The following is a 20,726-nucleotide window of genomic DNA, read 5'->3' on the forward strand; positions in this document are numbered from 1 at the left end:
GCCAGGAGAGGACTGCCGACTGATAACGTTTTACCTTTTGTACCACGGATTTTAGGCATTTCACACTCTGACTCTTTTGCAATTGAGTTTTAAAAACTGCTACGTATTTAACACAATTGTAGTGGATTCAACTTTTGGAATATTATAAGTATGATCGTGTTAGGCAGCCCTGCTAGAAATCACAGCTTTATTATATATCTTGTATATTGTTCTTTAAATGGTGAAATTGTCAAAAACCTAAACAAAGTCGACTGCAGACTTAGGTATTATATGTTGGTCACGCTTGAGGGCAATGCAATGACTCTTAAACGTTTTATATTGTTATGGCTTTAATCAACTACACAATAAAACATTTTTTAACTGAACAATCTGCACAGAATTCTGTAATTATGATGAATTTCCAATAAAGAAACTGAGCCTGATGAAACCCGGCTGGTGGCTCTCCATTACAGAGAAATGTCAAAACAACAAAATACATTTTCCACCCAAATAGTATGTTTTAGTGAAAAGGATGGATGTCTATTTGAAGAACAGGGTTGCACAGTCTTAGCGGGAGGGGAACAGCAATAGTAGTAGTCAGGGACGGGGTAAAAGAAGCAGATGGGAAGAGGTGGGTGTAGGGGATATCTTCCTAAAAATGAAAACAGTACGAAAAGTGGGTTGGTCTCTCGAACCCCAAAGAGACATAGTGAAAAAACAACCCGCTGATACACATTCATAAAGAAAGAAATAGTCAATAATGGTTTGACAAAATGAATTAATCAAAACCATCCTCTGTATGTTTTTCGTCTAATCACATGCAATTATCTGTACTGATGACGATTATTTATAGCAATGCAATATGTAATCTACAATGTAAATTCTATATCACACTGTAACAGACAATGCTTTTCGAAGCAGATAAATGAACACACATGTAATTTTTACATCATTAGTTTTTCTTACTTCCTCACAAAGCCTTTAGTCATTGTCTGCTTTTCTCAGTGGTTGAGGCCCAGCAAAGGAAAGGACAGTGTTGCTGGTGAACTGTATGCAATTTGACTTCTGTTGCATTCTTTTGAGATGGTGAGGTGGCTTGCTAACATACTGTAGCAAATTGGGTTATTAGTGGAGAGAAGTGGAAGCCCCACTCAAATAATAAATACAACCCTTGTCAGTGTGAACCATAAAAGTCACTAAATTAACCTCTGCTTAACCTCTAGCAGCTTGGCACAGAGCAGTCGGGCTTAATTTAGAGGCAATGTGTAAAGTATTTATGCAACACACAAACAGCAATAAAGTGATAACACAAAACAAGAAAAATCCCAAACCAATTTAGAAAAATAAAGTACATTTTAATAAATAAAGTGACACTAAAATGACAAACATCTAATCAGTGGAACAGAAGATATGAGTTCGTAAGATTTTAGGTGAAAATAGTACAAAGAAGAACAAATGTCTTGCGTAAACAGTCAACGTGGACAGTCGCTGCTGGAGTTACGCTTTGACAGTCGTGGGTGGGCAATTTTCAGCACAAAGAGGTCACTTTGCTGTCACGAGGAGCCCAAAGCGTCTGTAACTTAACATTTTGTTCAGAAGGAGTTCTCACTAATCCCAGCCAAGGCCACTTGTTGTTGTTTTTTTGTTGTTTATTGATGTTTCTTGTTTGCAGGATTGTTCATTAGTTTCCCCCTATTCCCTTGGCTCCTCACGCGTATACCTCACTTCCAATTGAGTTGGGCAGATCAGGTGACTCTGGGCCCACATATGCCTGCCCATATTTATCAGTGGTCAACTATCTGTGCGCCTATTTAACCTCCCCAGCACGGACTTCTAGGTAAAGGGTGGATGGGTGACTGTGTTTTCCTGTAGCATCCTAACTGTGTGGGCTGGGAAAGGTGTACCAGCAGACACCTGTTTGATCACCAAACTCATAATCCTAATCTACATGTCAATATCGATCCTATCATCTACCTAAATCTTTCAACAGAATTTCTCATTGCCAACTACACATTCCAGCTCTCTGTAATAAACCTACTATGGGCCGTAGGGTCACCGTTCCATAGTGGACTCCATGAGACTCATTTATGTGTTTGCTCTCATTTCAAATTGCATGCCATTCAGAGTCAGCAGAAAATTTAGTTATGGTGTGGAGCTGGAAAATGGTCAAAGGTGGAACTTTAGACGAGTAGCATTATATAAAAAAAGATGCTACTGGAGGAGAAGGATTGTCAAGGCTTGATGAGGATGTGCTGAGAAATGATGGATATGTGTTGGCAAATGACATAAGTGACACGAGTTTCTCAACCAGTGAGGAGGTTGGTCAAGGAGAAGGATGTGCTTCTAGAAATTCTATGTCAGCATGCTCCTCCATGGTCCAGGGAGATGAGGGCATTAGGAGGGGTGGCAGAAAACGCAGGGCACAGATTACCTTGAAGACTTTGTGCCGTAATCAGTTTGCAGATCATCATTGGGTGTTATTAAGTTTTTGTTTGCTCTTGCTTTTATTGTTTAATGTTTGTTTGTTTGTTTGTTTTTTCAGTAGAAAGGGAAACGGTGTGTTGTAAATGAGTTTCAGACATTTCTGTCTTTTATTTCTTTTGTACTTAGAACCCCGACTCGAGGTTCTATGTTATGGTATGCACAAGAACGCTCTTCAGCTGTCAGTTTGTTTGCTGGCCAGCTGAGGAGAGGTCCATCCATCGTCAAGCTCTGTGTTGAATAAAAGTTACGTTTACCAGATCTTAGAAGTTTCCTCTTTTCACCTTTACGAGAAAATGTATGCCTGAATGCTAGGTCTAGTATGTGACTAGAGAGTATGCATGTGAGTGTGTTTGCGGGTTCATTTGCATCAGCTTATCCCGATCTGAACAACCTAGGTGCAAGTGTTTCCAATTAGATTTGCTTCATTTCTATTCCCAGTCATGTCATACTCTGGATCGAAATGTCAAATTAGTAAGGTTTATCAAACCATGGTGTTCATGTCTGATGTTAATTTCAGGATTTGTTTTTATAAAACAGTGCAAGAGGTGATTACCTACCTGGTAACAACACACTATAATGAGCCATAAATTGTGCCCTAAAATTATGTGCAAGGAATCTCGCTGAAAAATACTAATGCCATCTCCCCCTTCCATTTCCAGGATCCTCAGTTCTTCTGGACTGCTTTGTAATTTAGTGCAAGAGCGACCATCAGAATAGCTGAATGTGTTGTCCACAGACTATGCTACTTTGAGATCAAGGATCTGGAAATTACTTTTAACAACTTGATTGTATAAGTAAAGGAAGTGTTTGTGCGCTCTATGGGTTTTGATACAAACTGTTCAGTGGAAACACAAGACTTCAGATGATTCAAATCCTATACTTAGAGTACTAAACATGTGGGTGGAGTCTAAGCCCCTCTCTCCATATGGATGGAGCCTAATATGTTCTCTCTAATACTCTGAAATCCCTTTGTTGATCACACAAAGTCTGGCGACAGCTGTGCTATCAAGTCAGACCTAAAAACTAAGGGGTGTATTCACAAGAACGTGTGCTAAACATCACCAAAAGATGCTATCGCACCTTAACACATCGCAGCCTATCGCGGGAAAATAACCCTGTGTTAACGTGGAATTCACAACAAGGCGGTAGCATGCGATAGTCTGCCGAAACCGCGGCCAATGTCCGCGATACAACCACCTCGACAGCGATAAAAACACAAATCTCAACGCGAAAAAACATGCGATGGTCCGAAGAGCGATGAGGAAATCAGCAATAAGAGGCGCCAGGCCTGAAACACACACATGGTAGGTGAAAAAAATCACTGTAAAAGTAGAAAAAACAAACAAACACAAACTGACCAACACCCAAGCACCATGGAGGCAGCCGGAGAAGGCGCAGAGGATGAGCCTAGTCCCCCAAGCACCCCAGGACGGCCAGCCTGGGACCTCAGGGACAGGGAAGGGCAAGGACAAGAAGAAGAGGAAGACGAAGTTCAGTCCGCAGGAAAACAGGATTCTGATTACTGAGGTGATGGAACACCATCAACAACTATTTGCCACCTCCAACATGTCATTGGGAACCAAAAATGGGATATGGCGGAACATCGTGGACAAGGTGAATGCTGTCCAAGAGCACAGGAGGTCGATGGACAAGGCCAAGAGGCGATGGATTGACATCAAGCGAAAGACCAAGGAGAAACTCGCAGCCAACCAGAAGGCAGCAATGCAGACTGGAGGTGGAAGCTCAGCGCCACAGCTCATGCTGGATGACATGGAGGAACTGGTGTCGACAGTCATCAGTGTGGAGACTGTGGCCGGAGTTGGGGGACCAGACACTGCTCGACGGGAAGCAACACAACCGCAACAGGGTGAGTGACCACCAGGTACTGGGGGGATGGGTGGAGAGGGCAACAATGGCACACATGCACAATCAAGCAGAGCACAGTGCACACCCACAATGACTCTGGGTCATGCCCCTGATCTACACACTGTCACAATGTACAATGCCATGCTGTCTGAATGTCAACATGTACCATGCGGCTACATACATGTGGACACATTGTAATACACCATCTCCCCTTCACATTGCAGGGGCACAGTCAACACCTCCTACAGAGCAGTCCCAGCCACTCTTCACTGATGACGAGGAGGACACCGCCAGCATCGACACCCAAGCCCTCCAACACATCATGGACATCATCCGCAACTCACCTCCAGGATCAGGGCAGCCTGGCTGCATCAAGGAGACCCCACCCTCTACCCAAAGCACCCAGCAGGAGGCACCCACAGCCCCGGCAGTCTCCCAAGACCCCCAGGAAAAAACCATGGCCTTCCAACGCCGTGTGCTGGAGGGCCAGAGGGAGATGGATGAGAGGTGCGGGTGAGGTTCGGCCTTATGGCTACCAAACTGGACACCATCCATGGGTGTCTAGGTCCCATCAGGGACCAGCTCCAGTCCCTAACAGACACCCACGGCCGGCTCAATGGACTCCAACGAGCCCTGACTGACATCGCTGGAGTCATGATGCGGAGAGAAGTACACCTGTCCGCTCAGACTGGCTCCAGCGATTCCAGCCGTGAACTGGCACACATGCGGAGGCTCATGGAGGACATGGTGCAGATGGAGGCGGAAAGGATGGCAGTCACCACTGCACATCAGCAAAATGTAGCTGGGATCTACCATGCCCTGCAGATCCTCTTTATGCCATTGCTGCCGCAAGGCGTGGCGCTGATGAATGCTGCTGCCCCCACACCATCCACACCTCCACCCCCTGGTGTGTCAGTTTTTCACAGTGCGGCAGGCGTATCCACTCCGGCACCTGATGTGCCACTGCTACACAGTGCGGCCGATAATCCTCCTCCGGCCCCTGATGTGTCAGTGGCACATAGTGCTGCAGCTGGTACTGCAATACTCACAGGTGGGGCAGAGCACAAATACGAGGACGAGGAAGTGGATGGGATTGTTGTCAGAAGGAGGCAGTAGCATTTATTTCTGCCACCTGGCCTGTTTCTGCTTGGTGCTGCACATGGCCTCATGACCGCCCACTGACCCCCGATACACTCCGCTGCACTCACCTTGGACCGCAACATGGTCTGCCATATCCTGTTTGATGACCAATGACACAGCGACCAGACTGCGGACTGTACCCTTCCTCTTCCGCAGTACCTGTCATCCCTGGATGGACTCTGCCTGGCTCTACACGGGCCCATATTGTGTGGTGTGCTTGGCATGGCCCTGTAGCACTCCAGCTGCAAAACTCCACTGGATGTGCAATAAACATTCAGTAACGCATTGCTGTGTCATATCTTTCATCATTCATGTATGAATGTGTGGATGGAAGTAGAGACAGGGATTTCCGATACGTCAATGATACTCATCTAGTGGGAAGCCAGTCACTGTGTGCTACATTGCCTATTGTGTTCCGGATGCCCGTCGAAACTGTAACAGGGACACAAGCATTAGTCACTTCCTTGTTCGTACATGGACTGAACCACGTTCAGACCCCCCCAAGTCATTGTTTCAAGCCCTGCGCTGGTCCTGCGTACACCAGGCCAGACCACTGAGCTTACGCTCCGAGGGGGGGCCCACATAGCTACCTGTCGCAGGCGTACTCGCTGGTGGCGTGCAGGTCACTGGTCTAGTTGTCAGCATGTCATGGCCACTCCCTGAGGGCAGGTCTGCACACACACCACACCTATCCGGCACAGGCATCACAGGCCATGTGACCCCGCAAATATTAGGGGCCAACAACGTCACATTCCCCTCTGCCGGTGGTGTCTTGGTGACGGACCCTCCACGGTGCTCAATCATAAAGGGCCCATGATTTGCTGCGCACAGGGTTGGTGGCACCCGTGGCCTTGCGGCTGACACAGGCCTACCATTAGATGTCGCTAACTGGCGTTGCACAGGGTTAATGGTACCCAAGGCCTTGCGGCCAACAAGGGCCTACCACTACGTGGCGCTGACTGGCGTTGCACAGGGTTAGTGGCACCTGAGGCCTTGCGGCTGACACAGGCCTACCCTCATGTGGAGTGGTGTTGCACAGGGTTAGTGGCACACGTAATTGCTGAGCGGATGTGTAGCCTGCGATGATGACGTGTGCACTGATGTGGTCTCCACTATTGATGATTGAGGACTCAGTGTCATGTGTGGGACCTGCTGGGTCGCAGGGTGGGCCCGCATGATGTGGACCATGCCATGGTGGCGGGACCGGGGCCTGGAGCTTGCACGGGCAAGTGGTGTGCCTACTGGTGGCCACACCGGTGGCAGCAGATGAGCAGTGGGGCCTGTGTGTGCAGGGGTGGCGGTGTCTCTCTCTCTCTCCCTTCCTTTCCTTATTTCTCCCTCACTCTCTCTCCCTTCCCTCTCTCTCCCTTCCTTTCCCTTTCTCTCTCTCACTCTCTCTCCCTTCCCTCTCTTTCTCTCACTCTTGCTCCCTTCCATCTCTCTCTCTCTCTCTCTCTCTCTCTCTCTCTCCCTTCCTTTCCTTCCCTCTTTATCTCACTGGCTCACTTTCCTTTTCTGTTTCTCTGTGTCTCGCTCCTTTGATGTACGCATAACACACGTCCTGATTTTGTGCTTTCTTTTTCAGGCTGTGACGTCTGAATTGTCCCTGACGGACCAGACAGGAGTCTTCCGCATCGCTGTTTTGTGTTGTGTTTCAATAAAGTTTTTGGTTGTTACTTCAGTGCTGTGTGACTGTTTCTCATTCTTCTGGCCACACATGTGTGTATTCATTTTGGCACTGTGCGTCATCGTGCATTTGTTGTGGCTCTTGTGTTGTGCACGGTATGTGTATGTCTGGGGGGGCTGGGGTGGTTGCGGTGGGTGTTGTGGCCATCATGGGTATTCGTGGTGCATGATCATTGTCCCCATGGCATCGGTGGGTCTTCAGGTGTGGCTCTTGGCTGGGCTCCCTTTTATGCTGCAGGTAGGCGTCCTGCTTAACACCAGCAAAAGGCTGGTGTTCATTCCCTGCTGCTACCGCGGCTTATCGCCTGTTTTTGTTTCGCATCGCAGATCTGGCATTTGGTTGTGAAAGTGGTGTTGTGGTTTTTTCATGTGTTTTTGCACGGGAATGCCTACTCTGCATCTCATTATGGTTAGTTGGTGGTGTCCCCCATGGAGATACATTTTGAGGCAGTTATCGCGGGAATACAGCCGATGTCTGCAGTTTGCACCAGCTTGTGAATCTCCACTTTTGATGCATTAAGGTGGGGATAAATTGGAGTTAAGTCATTGTGAATATCCCCCTAATAGTCCATCGATCTTCTTTATGCTAGGGAGCTGGAGTTCAGCTCATAGGTTTCCAAACTGACGGCTTTGGACGCCTGAATTCATGGAGCATTAATACGACATTACGTATCCATTATTATTCTTTTATTGAGCACCTATTTTTCTTCATCATGCATGTTAGCACTTTCTTTCTTTCATAATGTAAAATGTATATCCACAGCTAACACTGTAGAATGGTTTAGTTATTGTTCAATTGAGTGCCTTCACTTCATTAACTAGTTTTTATTTCCCAGTTGTGGACTACAATAATTCTTTTCTTGATATGTTTGTGCATTTCCTTCGTTAAAATTGATTTTTGCTCTTCACATAGTTATTTTGTAAGAGACTCAAATAATGAGTTTGCGTGTGGGTGGTAACCAGTATTACCAGTCCCGTTGAATTCTCTGTCTTTAAATGTCACTGGGGACTCGAGTTGCTGAAAACAGCCAAAATCGCTACGTGACACTCCAGGAGAGAATGAGGATTTATCTGTGATAGTGAGCACGCTGTTTCAGATTCCCTTGTTAATTCATCATTTTTCAGCTGCACCTCAGAGTTCCCTTTTGTAATCTGAGGTTACAAGGAGAGGATGTGGTCTCACGGCTAGACCGCCAACTTTAGAGCTGGAAAACCAAGATTCGAGCCTCTGGGTCGACTCCACACTCTGTGGTTCTGGGCAAATCACTGGGGGGCATATTAACAAGGGCCGGCGATAAATATCGCAAAGCAAGCTTAGCGCTTGCATATTTATCCCCGGCTAACTCTGGAATTAATCGCCCGGTTAGCGCATTATCAACAATGCGCATCGCTGAGGCGATAAAAGTTTCAGAGATAGTGTGGATATCGCCGTTTTCGATGGTGGGAAACGTCAATATCCTAGATGATAGGGCCTGTGGCTTTAGCCACACAATCCACCCCCCATGTTAGGTATGCCTTAGTCAGGAATTTAACAAACGTTATATTCCTGCGTTAAGGCATACTTAACGCGATTAAAATACTCTCTACCCCTCCTTGTTAATATCTCTTTGCAATATTTTCCCTGGATGGTTTCACAGCCACGCCTACTTTGCATCTCATTAGTGATGCAAAGTTAGGCGTGCTGGAAACGGGCGCTAAGTCAGCAAAACACCAGATAGCGTGTCTTTGCTGATAAGGCGATAAAATTATCGCTGCTTTTCGGCCGAAAATGGCCGCAAAAGCGGCGATAATTTTATAGCGCCCCCTTGTTAATATGCCCCTTAATCTCCCCGTGCCTACCAAAAATAATTAAAACAATGAATGTGTCCTTGTGTAACGTAACTGGTGCTCATGTAAAGCGCTCCAATACCTTCCGGTCGAGTTCGCACTATTTAAATCTGCAAAAAAAAAAAAATCTCCAGTGACACCCTGCTGCAGGATTTTCCTGTAACCCTGGTATCGGTAACTTCTGGTGAATTACCAGCATACACTTTGAATGAGGGCAATAGATTACATTAACACATTTTGTGCATTTATCTAATTTTTTTTCAAATCACTGTGACTTTATGTTTAGAAATTAGGATCTTGTATGCTTACATGTGTTCCATAATGCATTCGTGCTTACAGTACACGGAGACCTGGTTAATATGTGTTCAGTTTAACCATGTTTTGGCTTCGCATATAAGGTAATTGGTAACTAGTTATGTAACTGCTTAGTTAAATTATCCAGTTATGGATTAACCCGTTCTGGCTTTATAGGTCACCGTGGAGCATGGACAGTCCTGCACTGGGGTCCAAATTCCTTCTCTGCTTTTAATGTCCACGTGAAATACATCTAAAGGGTTACTTATTGATTATGGAATGTGCTTTTATAATCCTTAATGTTGGAAAGCAAAATATCCTGGATTCTGTATCCATACCTCATTACTTCAAAGAGTACAGTTGTCTTTATCCAATTCTCTTCTCTTCCTGTTTCGATTTAACAACCATTTATCTTTTTCACTATTTTAAGGGATTTAATGATAAGAAAGTCTACCTCAGTGTTTCAAGTACTTTCAACCACTATCCATTTTGAACAGCGAACAATAAAAAATGGACTCTCTTACAGATTTACAGGGGACAGCAGTGAACATGCAAGGGTTTGGAAAACGAGGCTGCATATGAAGAAAGCATGTGCTTTGTCAGTTGCACGCCCCTGTACACTGTGCATCTACAGATTGCACTCACTGAATATGAATAAGGATATATGTAAATCACCTGTTCTGACAAAGCTGAAAAAAAGCTGCAGCCTGTCACTATCTCTATTCCGAAAGCTTAAAATCGTGAATTGACCAACTGTTGAGACTTAAAATCTTTTCTGCAAAAGGAAAATGATTGAAGGGTTTGTTAACACTGCATAAGATACAGTTCGAATGTAATGAGTTTTTGAAGCTCATCTTGAAGTTTAAAGCATGATAATGTACTAAGGGCCTTATTTAGAGATTGCGGACGGGATGCTCCGTCACACACGTGATGGACGTCTCACCCGCCATATTACAAGCCTGTTATAGTCTACGGTACTGTTAAAAGTTAAGCTGCAAACGTCAACATTATCGGCGCCATCTTGCTCTCCTTGAACCCATTCGTGCACGTAAGCGGCAGCCATTTTGAGCACCATGGCCTCCTTGCCCCTCGCTGATAGCCAGCGCGTCTCTCTCTCTCTCTCTCAACCTCGCAAGCATTCCCCCGCACGCTGACAAACCCCCCGCTCTCACATGCCCTGAGTCATAAACCCCTCTTCAGCGCGACTCTGCCTCAGAACCCCATCCTGTTCCCAGCGCGACACCTCCCTTCATTCCTTTCATGGTCCCAGGCCCTTTGATACAAACCCCCTTTCCTGTGTGCCCGTTTGTCTTCCTCTTTCCCAGGCCGACACCTAGCTGTGCCGATACTGTTTATTGCCCCTCCCCGTACAGTAGAAAGCTTCCCTCATCAAAGGACCCCAGAGTTGATCAAAGCCCCCACCCTAAGAGATCCGATCAAACCCCCACATTCCGTGAATCGGCGGAATGTCCAGCTGCGCGATAATCATCACCTGTTGTGACCGGGGTGGGGACTTCAACTGTAAATGTGTGTGGGAACGGGCCTGTAGGGGAGATTCAGAGGATGTCCTTTCATACTTCAAAGCATTACAAGACTGTGTTACCTGCAATAAAATTCATCTAACTGTGTATAAGAGGCCAGGCCTCTGAGATGCGGTTAGAGCACCTCGTGACGATACTTGCTGTCCGAACTGATGTGTTCTCCTCCGGAGAGAATAAAACCCTTGTTTCCTGCCTTCCAGTCTCCAGCGCCTGCCTCTTCATTGGTTAATATCTTGTGGGTTTAAGAGGCGACACCGCCGGGCAATACTTAAGGATCTCTTATTCTGATTGGTAGCCTGACCTTTTTAACAATTGGCGTCCCAAACGTGGGGCCCATCAGTGACTCGTGGATCCAGTGGGAGAGGTCCTGACGACAGAGTGAACGACTGCAACGATCGGGGAGTGCACCTGTCCGATAGACCCTCGTCTGACAGCCGATCATCCGAACTTCAATGGTTCCGAACAGACCTCTCTCGAGCGATCTACGGTCCTGACTGGGAACCATCAGGAGTGCCGCGAGGATTACGAAGAAAAGAGGACGATCGGGCGCTGGATTCGGAAGACAAGAAACTGTCCATGCGGTCCGGGTAAGGTCGTGTAAACACGACGAATTGCGAAATAATTATTTGAACTGTTTAGAAAATACTAGTATTACTCTTTGTTAATTTATTTGGAGATCCACTGTCTGCAAACGGAGAAACAACAGGCTCTCTCTTTGCAAACAGTGGAGGATAGGTAATACAACCGTTGCACCTATCTTTCTCCCCCACTGATTAATTATTTGAAACTGAACTATTGTTCGCAGACTGTTTTCTGGAGATTCTCTGTCTGCAAACAGGAAAGAGCCCCCTCCCCCCTTTTTACAGATAGTGAAAGGGTAGGTAACGCAGACCTTTGCGGGCCTACTTATTCTCCCCACTGAATTGTTTTGACCGAACGTTGACTATTTGATATTTGTTCATGAGGTATTCACTGCCTGCAAACAACGTAGAATAGGAATATTCTGTCTAGTCTTTGCACGCAGTGATAAGATAGGCAGTGCTGACTTTTTGTCCCCGTTGTGCTCCGTCATGTCTGTCTTCTCCCCACTGATTGGTAGCCTGTTTAGCCCGGACCGCTTATTAGAGGTGAACCATCCGGCTCCACTGGAAGGCACCCCTAATAAGGACATGTTCATGAAGCATGGATTGATCGCTATAGCCTATAACAAACTGTGGCATAAATATACGAAAAAGGATCGAGAAAGTCAGTGGCCACTGGTAGGATCCTTCGATGATGACAAAATAAACGCGCTAGAAACAGCCCTTGGTAAAAACAAGACAACGCCCACTATGCTTGATAGTTTCGGCATGTGGCGCAAAGAAACTGAACAACGTAAAAAGAAAACTGAGAGTAGGTTGGGAAAAGAGCTGCGAAAAGCAGCCCACCTAGCTGCTCAGAAACTGGAAGGAGAGATTAAGGAAAGAGAGAAAGCCAAACAGAAACTAGAAATGGAAACATCAAGTCAGTGTCCGGTTAGAACGTCCTCCATGCTCTACCCCGATTTACCCTCGAGACAACGAGCCAACGATGATCTGCTGTTAGGTCCTCCGACCATCCACATGCCCCCTCCATACGCCCCCTCCCAACCCTTAGCACAGCACCTCCCACCCCCAGGTACAAACGAAGGTAGCATCACAGCTTCGGCCCCCATGGCCTCTGTGCCGGCCGAACCCCTTGTATCAAATACTGCACAAACGACAACGTTAGACGACCCCGAGACCCCAAGGGCTGGTTCTGCTAGAACAAACAGACTAAGCAAAGATGAGCGAACAGGGATCGACAAGATAGCAAGGACACTGGTAGAAAGGAAGGAAGATGAAGAGTACATCACGGATATGTTTAACTCTTATACCGGGAGTCACAGGCGACATTTTACCGTACGACTGTGTTACCATGTCTTGAACGCATACGAAGACCGATATCGAGACAAAGGTCTCGAGAGCCTAACGACTCTGTACCGGAAGGTCGATATCGGGGATGAGGGCGAGTGTGATGTGACGGACCTCCTTACGCGTACGCTTGAGGTTTTCCGCCACCTCACTGAACGAGAATCGGGAACAAAACCTACGACCTCCGTAGTGACCGAGCCGCAAACTGAGCAATCTAACACCATGATGCCGATACGAGAGGCTGCCCCTTATTGGGTCCCTCCACGAGGTGCAGGGACTAACGATGATACAAACCACCCAGATGCGAAGGGAAGGGTAGTGTACAACTGGGTCTACCAGCCATGGGACCGGCAAGAGATTCTGACATTCCGGAAATCTCTGCCTGACCTACGTAAAAACCCCACGGCCTTCTACACTGAATTGGGTACAGCCCTAGGATCAACGATTATGACCCTGGCTGACATCGACTTGTTTTTCGGGTTATGTCTACCAGCTGATGTGTGGAAACAAATCCGGAAAGTCGACCACCTTGAGCTGTTTGGACATACCTGGTCACAACTCAATAACATCGATAAACAACGAGGACCTGGACAAAAGCCTTTGAAATCCATTCTAGACCTTCCAGACAAAATCGTACAGAAATTAAAAACCTTGATCCCAGAAAAGAAAGTGGACTGGTCGATAGTAACGGCCTGTCGCCAGAAACCCCAGGAGGATGTATCGGAATACTTCTCCCGGTTTGAAACGGTGTTCTCCGATTACAGTGGCCAGGACATGACTACTGCAACCGGACACCATCTGTTTGTCCAGAATTATGTTAAGGGTCTGTCAGCAGAGGTCTCCCAGAAACTGCAGGCTAGCGAGGGTAGTTGGGCAGCCTCCAAACCTACGGCTATCCTCCAGATGGCCCAATATTATGAGCATCAGAAAAATGAACACGATAGGGCAACAGAGAAAAAGAAGATGGACTTGAAAGAGAGGGTGATGGTGGCCCAACTGCAAGGGGTGACTATAGGACGAGACCAATACCGGGGAAACTACCAGACGAACGCCCCTAAGGCTGCATTTCCCCAGGACCGCACTTTGACTCCCCACAGTGGACGTACAGACCTTAGAGAGGACCAGTGCGCTTTTTGCAAAGGAACTGGCCACTGGAAATCCCAGTGCCCAGTTCTTCTGGAAATAATCAGAAACAAAGACCCCAAGGACATAGTAAGTGGACCGAGAAATAAGGGACAACAGCGAGGGCCCTCAAACGACATGACTAACGATAGATCAGGCAGGCCAAATACATTCGATCGACCCAGGCAGAACCAATACCAGCAATCTGACTACGATGACGCCCACAACTTTGCATAGGACTGCCAAGGGCAAGGGAGGGATCCAGTCGAGCTCTATGTTGACCAGCAAGGCCCTTACATCACTGCTAAGGTCCTGGGTACCAAGTCTCCATTTCTGGTAGACACTGGCGCAACACGTAGTGCGTTATCTAAACGACTGATTCCGGGGGCACCCTTGTCTGGCTCACTTATAACATCGACAGGTTTCGATGGAACGCCCTCCACTAACCCTTTGTCCGCCCCGATCCTCTTTGACGTAGAAAACAACACCACTGACACCACGTTCTTACTTTCCTCCAATAGCCCTGACGCCATTATGGGACTTGACTTATTGAAACACTTCCGAGCGACGATCAGATGTTCTCAAGATGGAGTACGAGTTTTCCTTTACGACAACCCCGTTCTGCTTAGACATTGCCCTCCCCGACGCATGTTTTCCATCACCGACGTTGACACATCCCTGCTTGACACTCTGCCTCCGTATCTGTGGGCCAAGGCGGATTCGGACGTAGGGCGCATGTTGATTGACCCAGTGCACATTACTGTCCGACCAGACGCAACACTCCCAAAACTTCCACAATATCGGATATCGCCCGAGGGCGAGAAGGCATTGGTAAAGATTATTCAGTCGCTGATAGATGCAGGAGTGGTAGAGGAAGTGGTAAGCAACGTTTGCAACAGCCCTATCTTGCCCATCATCAAGAAACAGGGAGAGGGAGATGAGAAGGCATACCGTTTTATCATTGACCTTCGAGAGATCAACAAAGTGGTGATACCCCAGTACCCTGTGGTCTCAGACATCACCACCATCCTGACTTTGATTCCTTCTACAGCCACCACCTTCACTGTCATTGACCTCAAAAACGCATTCTTTTCCATCCCTATCCACCCGGACAGCCGATATCTCTTTGGCTTCACCCTAAAAGCCCGCTCATATAGGTTCTGTCGAGCACCCCAGGGCTACACAGAAAGCCCTAGCATCTACAGCCAGGCCCTCAAGAGACAACCGGATCAAGTCCAGTTACCCGATGGAGTGGTGTTAGTGCAATATGTCGATGACATCCTCTTGGCAGCCGACACCACTCCACTGGCAGTTACAGCCACCATTCAACTCCTGCGCTTCCTTGCGGAAAACGGCCACAAGGTCTCCAAGAAGAAGTTGCAATTCTGCCAACCCCAGGTCACTCACCTCGGCCACCTTTTGTCCAAAGAGGGAAGGAAACTCACTCCTGATCGAATCCAAACCATTCTCGAAACTCCTGTCCCGAAGACCCAGAAACAGGTTCGCTCCCTACTAGGCCTCACCTCCTTCTGCCGACAGTGGTTACCGAACTTTAGCCTCGTTGTGAAACCACTGCTTTCTCTGCTAGGTAAAGACGTCCCCATTCCACTCCCTTGGACCCCTGAGTGTCAAACCTCCTTCACGGAACTACGAGATGCCCTTTGTTCAGCCCCTGTCCTAGGTACCCCCGATTACAAAAAGCCCTTCTCCCTTTACACTCACGAAAGGGAGGGGTGCGCTTTATCTGTCCTGACCCAGGCCATTGGCCCAAAGCAACGACCTTGCGCTTACTTCTCTGCCACTCTTGACCCTGTAGCCAGAGCCTTGCCTGCCTGCCTTCGAGCTGTAGCTGCTGCTGCAATCTCTATCCGACAGAGTGAGGGAATCGTACTCTCGAATTCCCTCACGGTACTGGTACCCCATGCAGTTGACACCCTCCTGAACCAAACCAAGACACAACACCTAACAAGTGCACGACTGACTGGATACGAACTGACTTTGCTTGCACCCCATATCACCCTGAAAAGATGCACCACACTGAACCCGGCAACTCTGTTACCCTTGCCAGAGAACGATCCCAATGTGCACCCTGTACATGACTGCGTGACTCTTACGGACGAACAGACTAGAAGTAGGGTTGACCTCAGAGACACGGCTTTCCCTGACCCTGACGGGGAGCTGTGGGTGGACGGTTCTTGCATCAAACTCCCCGATGGCACCACTTCCGCTGCCTATGCGGTCACCACGGCTCGAACTGTAGTCGAGACGGCCCGCATCGCGCAACGATCTGCCCAGGCAGCAGAACTGATCGCCCTGACACGAGCCTGCATTCTGGCAGCAGGAACCACAGCGAACATTTACACCGACAACCAGTATGCCTTCGGGGTGGTCCACCATTTTGGGCTCCTTTGGAGGGAAAGGGGATTCTTGACCTCACATGGCACCCCAGTTCTACACGGGGATCTAGTCTCCGCCTTGATCGAAGCCGTCCTTCTCCCCAAAAAGCTTGCAGTCGTCAAATGCCAGGCACACAAAAGGGTGACAGACATCATTGGGCAGGGAAATGCACTAGCCGACATCACGGCCCGAACGACAGCTGAAAATAGAACGACAACACATATGTACGTGACCAGGTCACAAGCAGAAAAATGGACTGACGCTAGGGACACTATTAGAGACGTTCAAACGGCTAGCACACAACACGAGCTGACTGAATGGACACGGGTGGGATTAAAAGATGATGAAGGCTGCTGGCGGACAAAAGACACAAACAAATGGTTGCTACCTGACTCGTACCTGATTCCCATACTGGCTATGGCACACTCCCCTGCCCACATAGGATCAGCCCCCATGATTGAACTTGTCTCCAGAGTTTGGCACAATGATAAAATCACAGATTCCGCCAAACGTCTAGTCCAACAATGCTTGATATGCCTGCAACACAACCCCGGGAAAGGAACTGTAGTACCCCGGGGAGGATTTGGGGTCCCAAATCACCCATTTGAAGTCCTGCAGATGGACTACATCCAGCTGGATAGGTGCCAAGGCCTGAAATATGTACTTGTCGTGGTGTGCGCATTTAGCAAATGGGTGGAAGCATATCCTACCCGTGACAACACTGCTATGGCCACTGCAAAAGTACTGTTAAAGGAGTTTTTCCCCCGTTACGGCCTTTGTCGTATTTTATGGAGCGATAACGGCCCCCACTTCATAGCCGAAGTCATCCAGTTCATCTTAAAGGGGTTGGGCATCAAGCAGAAATTTCACGCAGTCTTCCACCCCCAGTCTGCTGGACTAGTTGAGCGACACAATGCCACTCTAAAGCTTAAACTGGCCAAGATAGTGGCTACCACGGGTCTGTAATGGCCAGACGCCCTCCCATTGGCATTGCTATCAATGCGCTCCACCCCCACCAGACATCACTTAACACCCTATGAAGTTGTTTTCGGTCGACCCATGAGTATCTGGTCTGCACCGAAACCAACTTCCATTCATGACGTCCCGGACGTCTTAATGTCTGATTATCTGTATAAATTGACTGAAACTCTGTCTGTCATTCATCAGCAGGTGCAGCAGGCCATCCCCGATGCTTCCAGGGGTCCGGGTCACGCCATCCAACCTGGGGATTTCGTGCTGATCCGGAACTTTCAGCGGTCAAAGAGCTTGGAACCCCGGTGGACGGGCCCCTGGCAAGTGTTAATCACCACCCGGACGGCTCTTCGTGTGGAGGGGAAACGGCACTGGCTGCATGCACACCACTGTAAGAAGGTCTCCTCGACCCTGGCCACGACGGAAAACATCGACAACCAGGAAGAGCTCCTGAACAAAGACCGACCATCGCTAACCTGCTATCCTGACACCGAAGCGCTTGAACTTTCAAAATTCTCTGATCCCACTGTGCCATCCAGAGAAGGGTATTTCCTGCGTCGAAAGGAGGGAGCTTCGGCTAAGTAGACCACGAACTAAGTTGAATCTCAGAACGGTGACCCAAAGCAACCAAGGGTTACCTGGAGAGAAGCTAAACTAAGTCTGTAGTTCTGCCCACTACCGAGCACCTTGAAAATGAAGATGATGGAAGCGCCAGATAAGAAGATGATGGAAGCGCCAAATAAGAAGATGATGGAGGCAACAGGAAATACCCACTACAGAAACCCAAGGACAGACAGACTCCATAGCTCAAAGACAATTGCACTCTTCATCGCAATCCTTTTCTGCCTTCTCCTCATGACCACACTCTGGATTGTGGAAGAAAATGCACCTGCTCACGAAACATTCCTGACCACTGCTCAGCCTACCACCATGAAGGAACATTATCTGATTTCGCTCTCTCCTCAACTCAGAGAGAGACGAAAGGAGTTTTGGAATAACTCTTTCGTACAGCTCCTTCACCAACACAATCTCGCCACCAATGCCACCAACTGTTGGATCTGTGGGTTGCTACCCCACGCCGCTGGACACTCGATACCATTCATCCCCTCACCCTTCTCAGTTCATGGCTCCTGCCTTGCTTGGCTGATCCTCCTGCAAGAAAGCTATAAGGACAATGCCACCTCCGGCAAAACCGTAGCGCATTTCTACCACGGGGTCTGGCGAAACAAAACAAAGACACACTTCTGCCCGCAGACTTCCAACGACTCAATCCACATGGACATCCCTGCTAAAGAACGAATTGAAATGCAGGTGTTCAACAATCCAACCAGACCCACCTTCTCCTACCTGCGGAAACGCACGGCTGCCACTCTGACTGTGGCCCTGTCAGTCATCAACGTTACCGGCCACATGTGCATAGAAGGACATGGGACACAGCTGGTGGGCCGCAGTGCTTGCCGTTTTACCAGAACTTTGGACTCTACGGATCCACCTTCCTTTGTGTCGTCCCCGAACATGTATTTCGTCTGCGGCACAAAGGCCTACACCTGGCTCCCCAAAGGCTGGGGGGGCACTTGTTTCATCTCTTTCATCCTTCCTCCAACTTATGTGGCCCCGGCGAATCATCATAGACAAAAACGAGCCAAGGACATTGAGCAAGCCGACTCGACAGGAGCACAGTTCCTCGATGCTATGAAGGGACTTGTTCCCCTCTGGGGCCCGATGGCGAACAGCCGTGCCATCCGACATCTGACTCAGGCAGTTGAGACGACAATGAACATCACAGCTGGTATCTTTGCTAACAACACCGCCGAACTTCAAGCGGTCCGCTTGGTGGCCCTCCAAAACCGCCTTGTCCTAGATGTGGTTCTTGCGGACCGTGGTGGAGTATGCCGCATTATTGGGTCCAGCTGCTGTACATACATACCGGACAACTCGCCCTCAGTGTACAAAGCCATCAAACATCTTCACAGACTCTCTTCAGAAGTCCACCAGGAACAGGAAGAATGGTCGCTTGGTGGTTGGTTCTGGAGCACTGTTAAGAAATGGGGCTGGAGACTGTTCACCATTATCCTGATTCCTATAGTTGTAATATGCGGTCTATGCTTAGGAATCCAATGTCTGCCACCCCTGTGTTCATTATGTACACAATGTATTTGCCCTAAGACTGTGGACTTTGGAAACGAACGCATGGGAGCATTATATGATGTCGAGGTTAGGAATTTGATGAAGATTGACATTGAATAGACAAGTTGGCTAGATATGTTGAAAAGGGAGGACTGTTAAAAGTTAAGCTGCAAACGTCAACATTATCGGCGCCATCTTGCTCTCCTTGAACCCATTCGTGCACGTAAGCGGCAGCCATTTTGAGCACCATGGCCTCCTTGCCCCTCGCTGATAGTCAGCGCGTCTCTCTCTCTCTCTCTCAACCTCGCAAGAATTCCCCCGCACGCTGACAACCCCCCCGCTCTCACATGCCCTGAGTCATAAACCCCTCTTCAGCGCGACTCTGCCTCAGAACCCCATCCTGTTCCCAGCGCGACACCTCCCTTCATTCCTTTCATGGTCCCAGGCCCTTTGATACAAACCCCCTTTCCTGTGTGCCCGTTTGTCTTCCTCTTTCCCAGGCCGACACCTAGCTCTGCCGATACTGTTTATTGCCCCTCCCCGTACAGTAGAAAGCTTCCCTCATCAAAGGACCCCCGAGTTGATCAAAGCCCCCACCCTAAGAGATCCGATCAAACCCCCACATTCCGTGAATCGTCGGAATGTCCAGCTGCGCGATAATCATCACCTGTTGTGACCGGGGTGGGGACTTCAACTGTAAATGTGTGTGGGAACGGGCCTGTAGGGGAGATTCAGAGGATGTCCTTTCATACTTCAAAGCATTACAAGACTGTGTTACCTGCAATAAAATTCATCTAACTGTGTATAAGAGGCCAGGCCTCTGAGATGCGGTTAGAGCACCTCGTGACGATACTTGCTGTCCGAACTGATGTGTTCTCCTCCGGAGAGAATAAAACCCTTGTTTCCTGCCTTCCAGTCTCCAGCGCCTGCCTCTTCATTGGTTAATATCTTGTGGGTTTAAGAGGCGACACCGCCGGGCAATACTTAAGGATCTCTTATTCTGATTGGTAGCCTGACCTTTTTAACAGTACCTATAATAAGGTGGGTGGGCTTTCCTTCATGTATTGACGGAGTTAATCATCTGACAAACTCTAAATAAGGCTCTGAGTCCCTCGAACCTCTGCCGCAACCCATGTCTGCGTGTATTTGTACCTTATTTTAATTGTTCTGCTTGATCCTGAGTCCATTTGTTCTCATTTGTCTAGTGTGAGTTTCCTATTTCTTGCACTGGAGTCTTCATCAGATGGTTGTATATTCTCGCTCTTGTCACCATATGATCCCTGTGCCACTGACTACTGATTTATTGGGCGTTATCAATGCAGAATACTTGGTGAGGTGGTGTTGGGCTGGTGACGCACCA

Source organism: Lissotriton helveticus, chromosome 1_1 (genome assembly GCF_964261635.1).
Source record: "Lissotriton helveticus chromosome 1_1, aLisHel1.1, whole genome shotgun sequence".
NCBI lineage: Eukaryota > Metazoa > Chordata > Amphibia > Caudata > Salamandridae > Lissotriton > Lissotriton helveticus.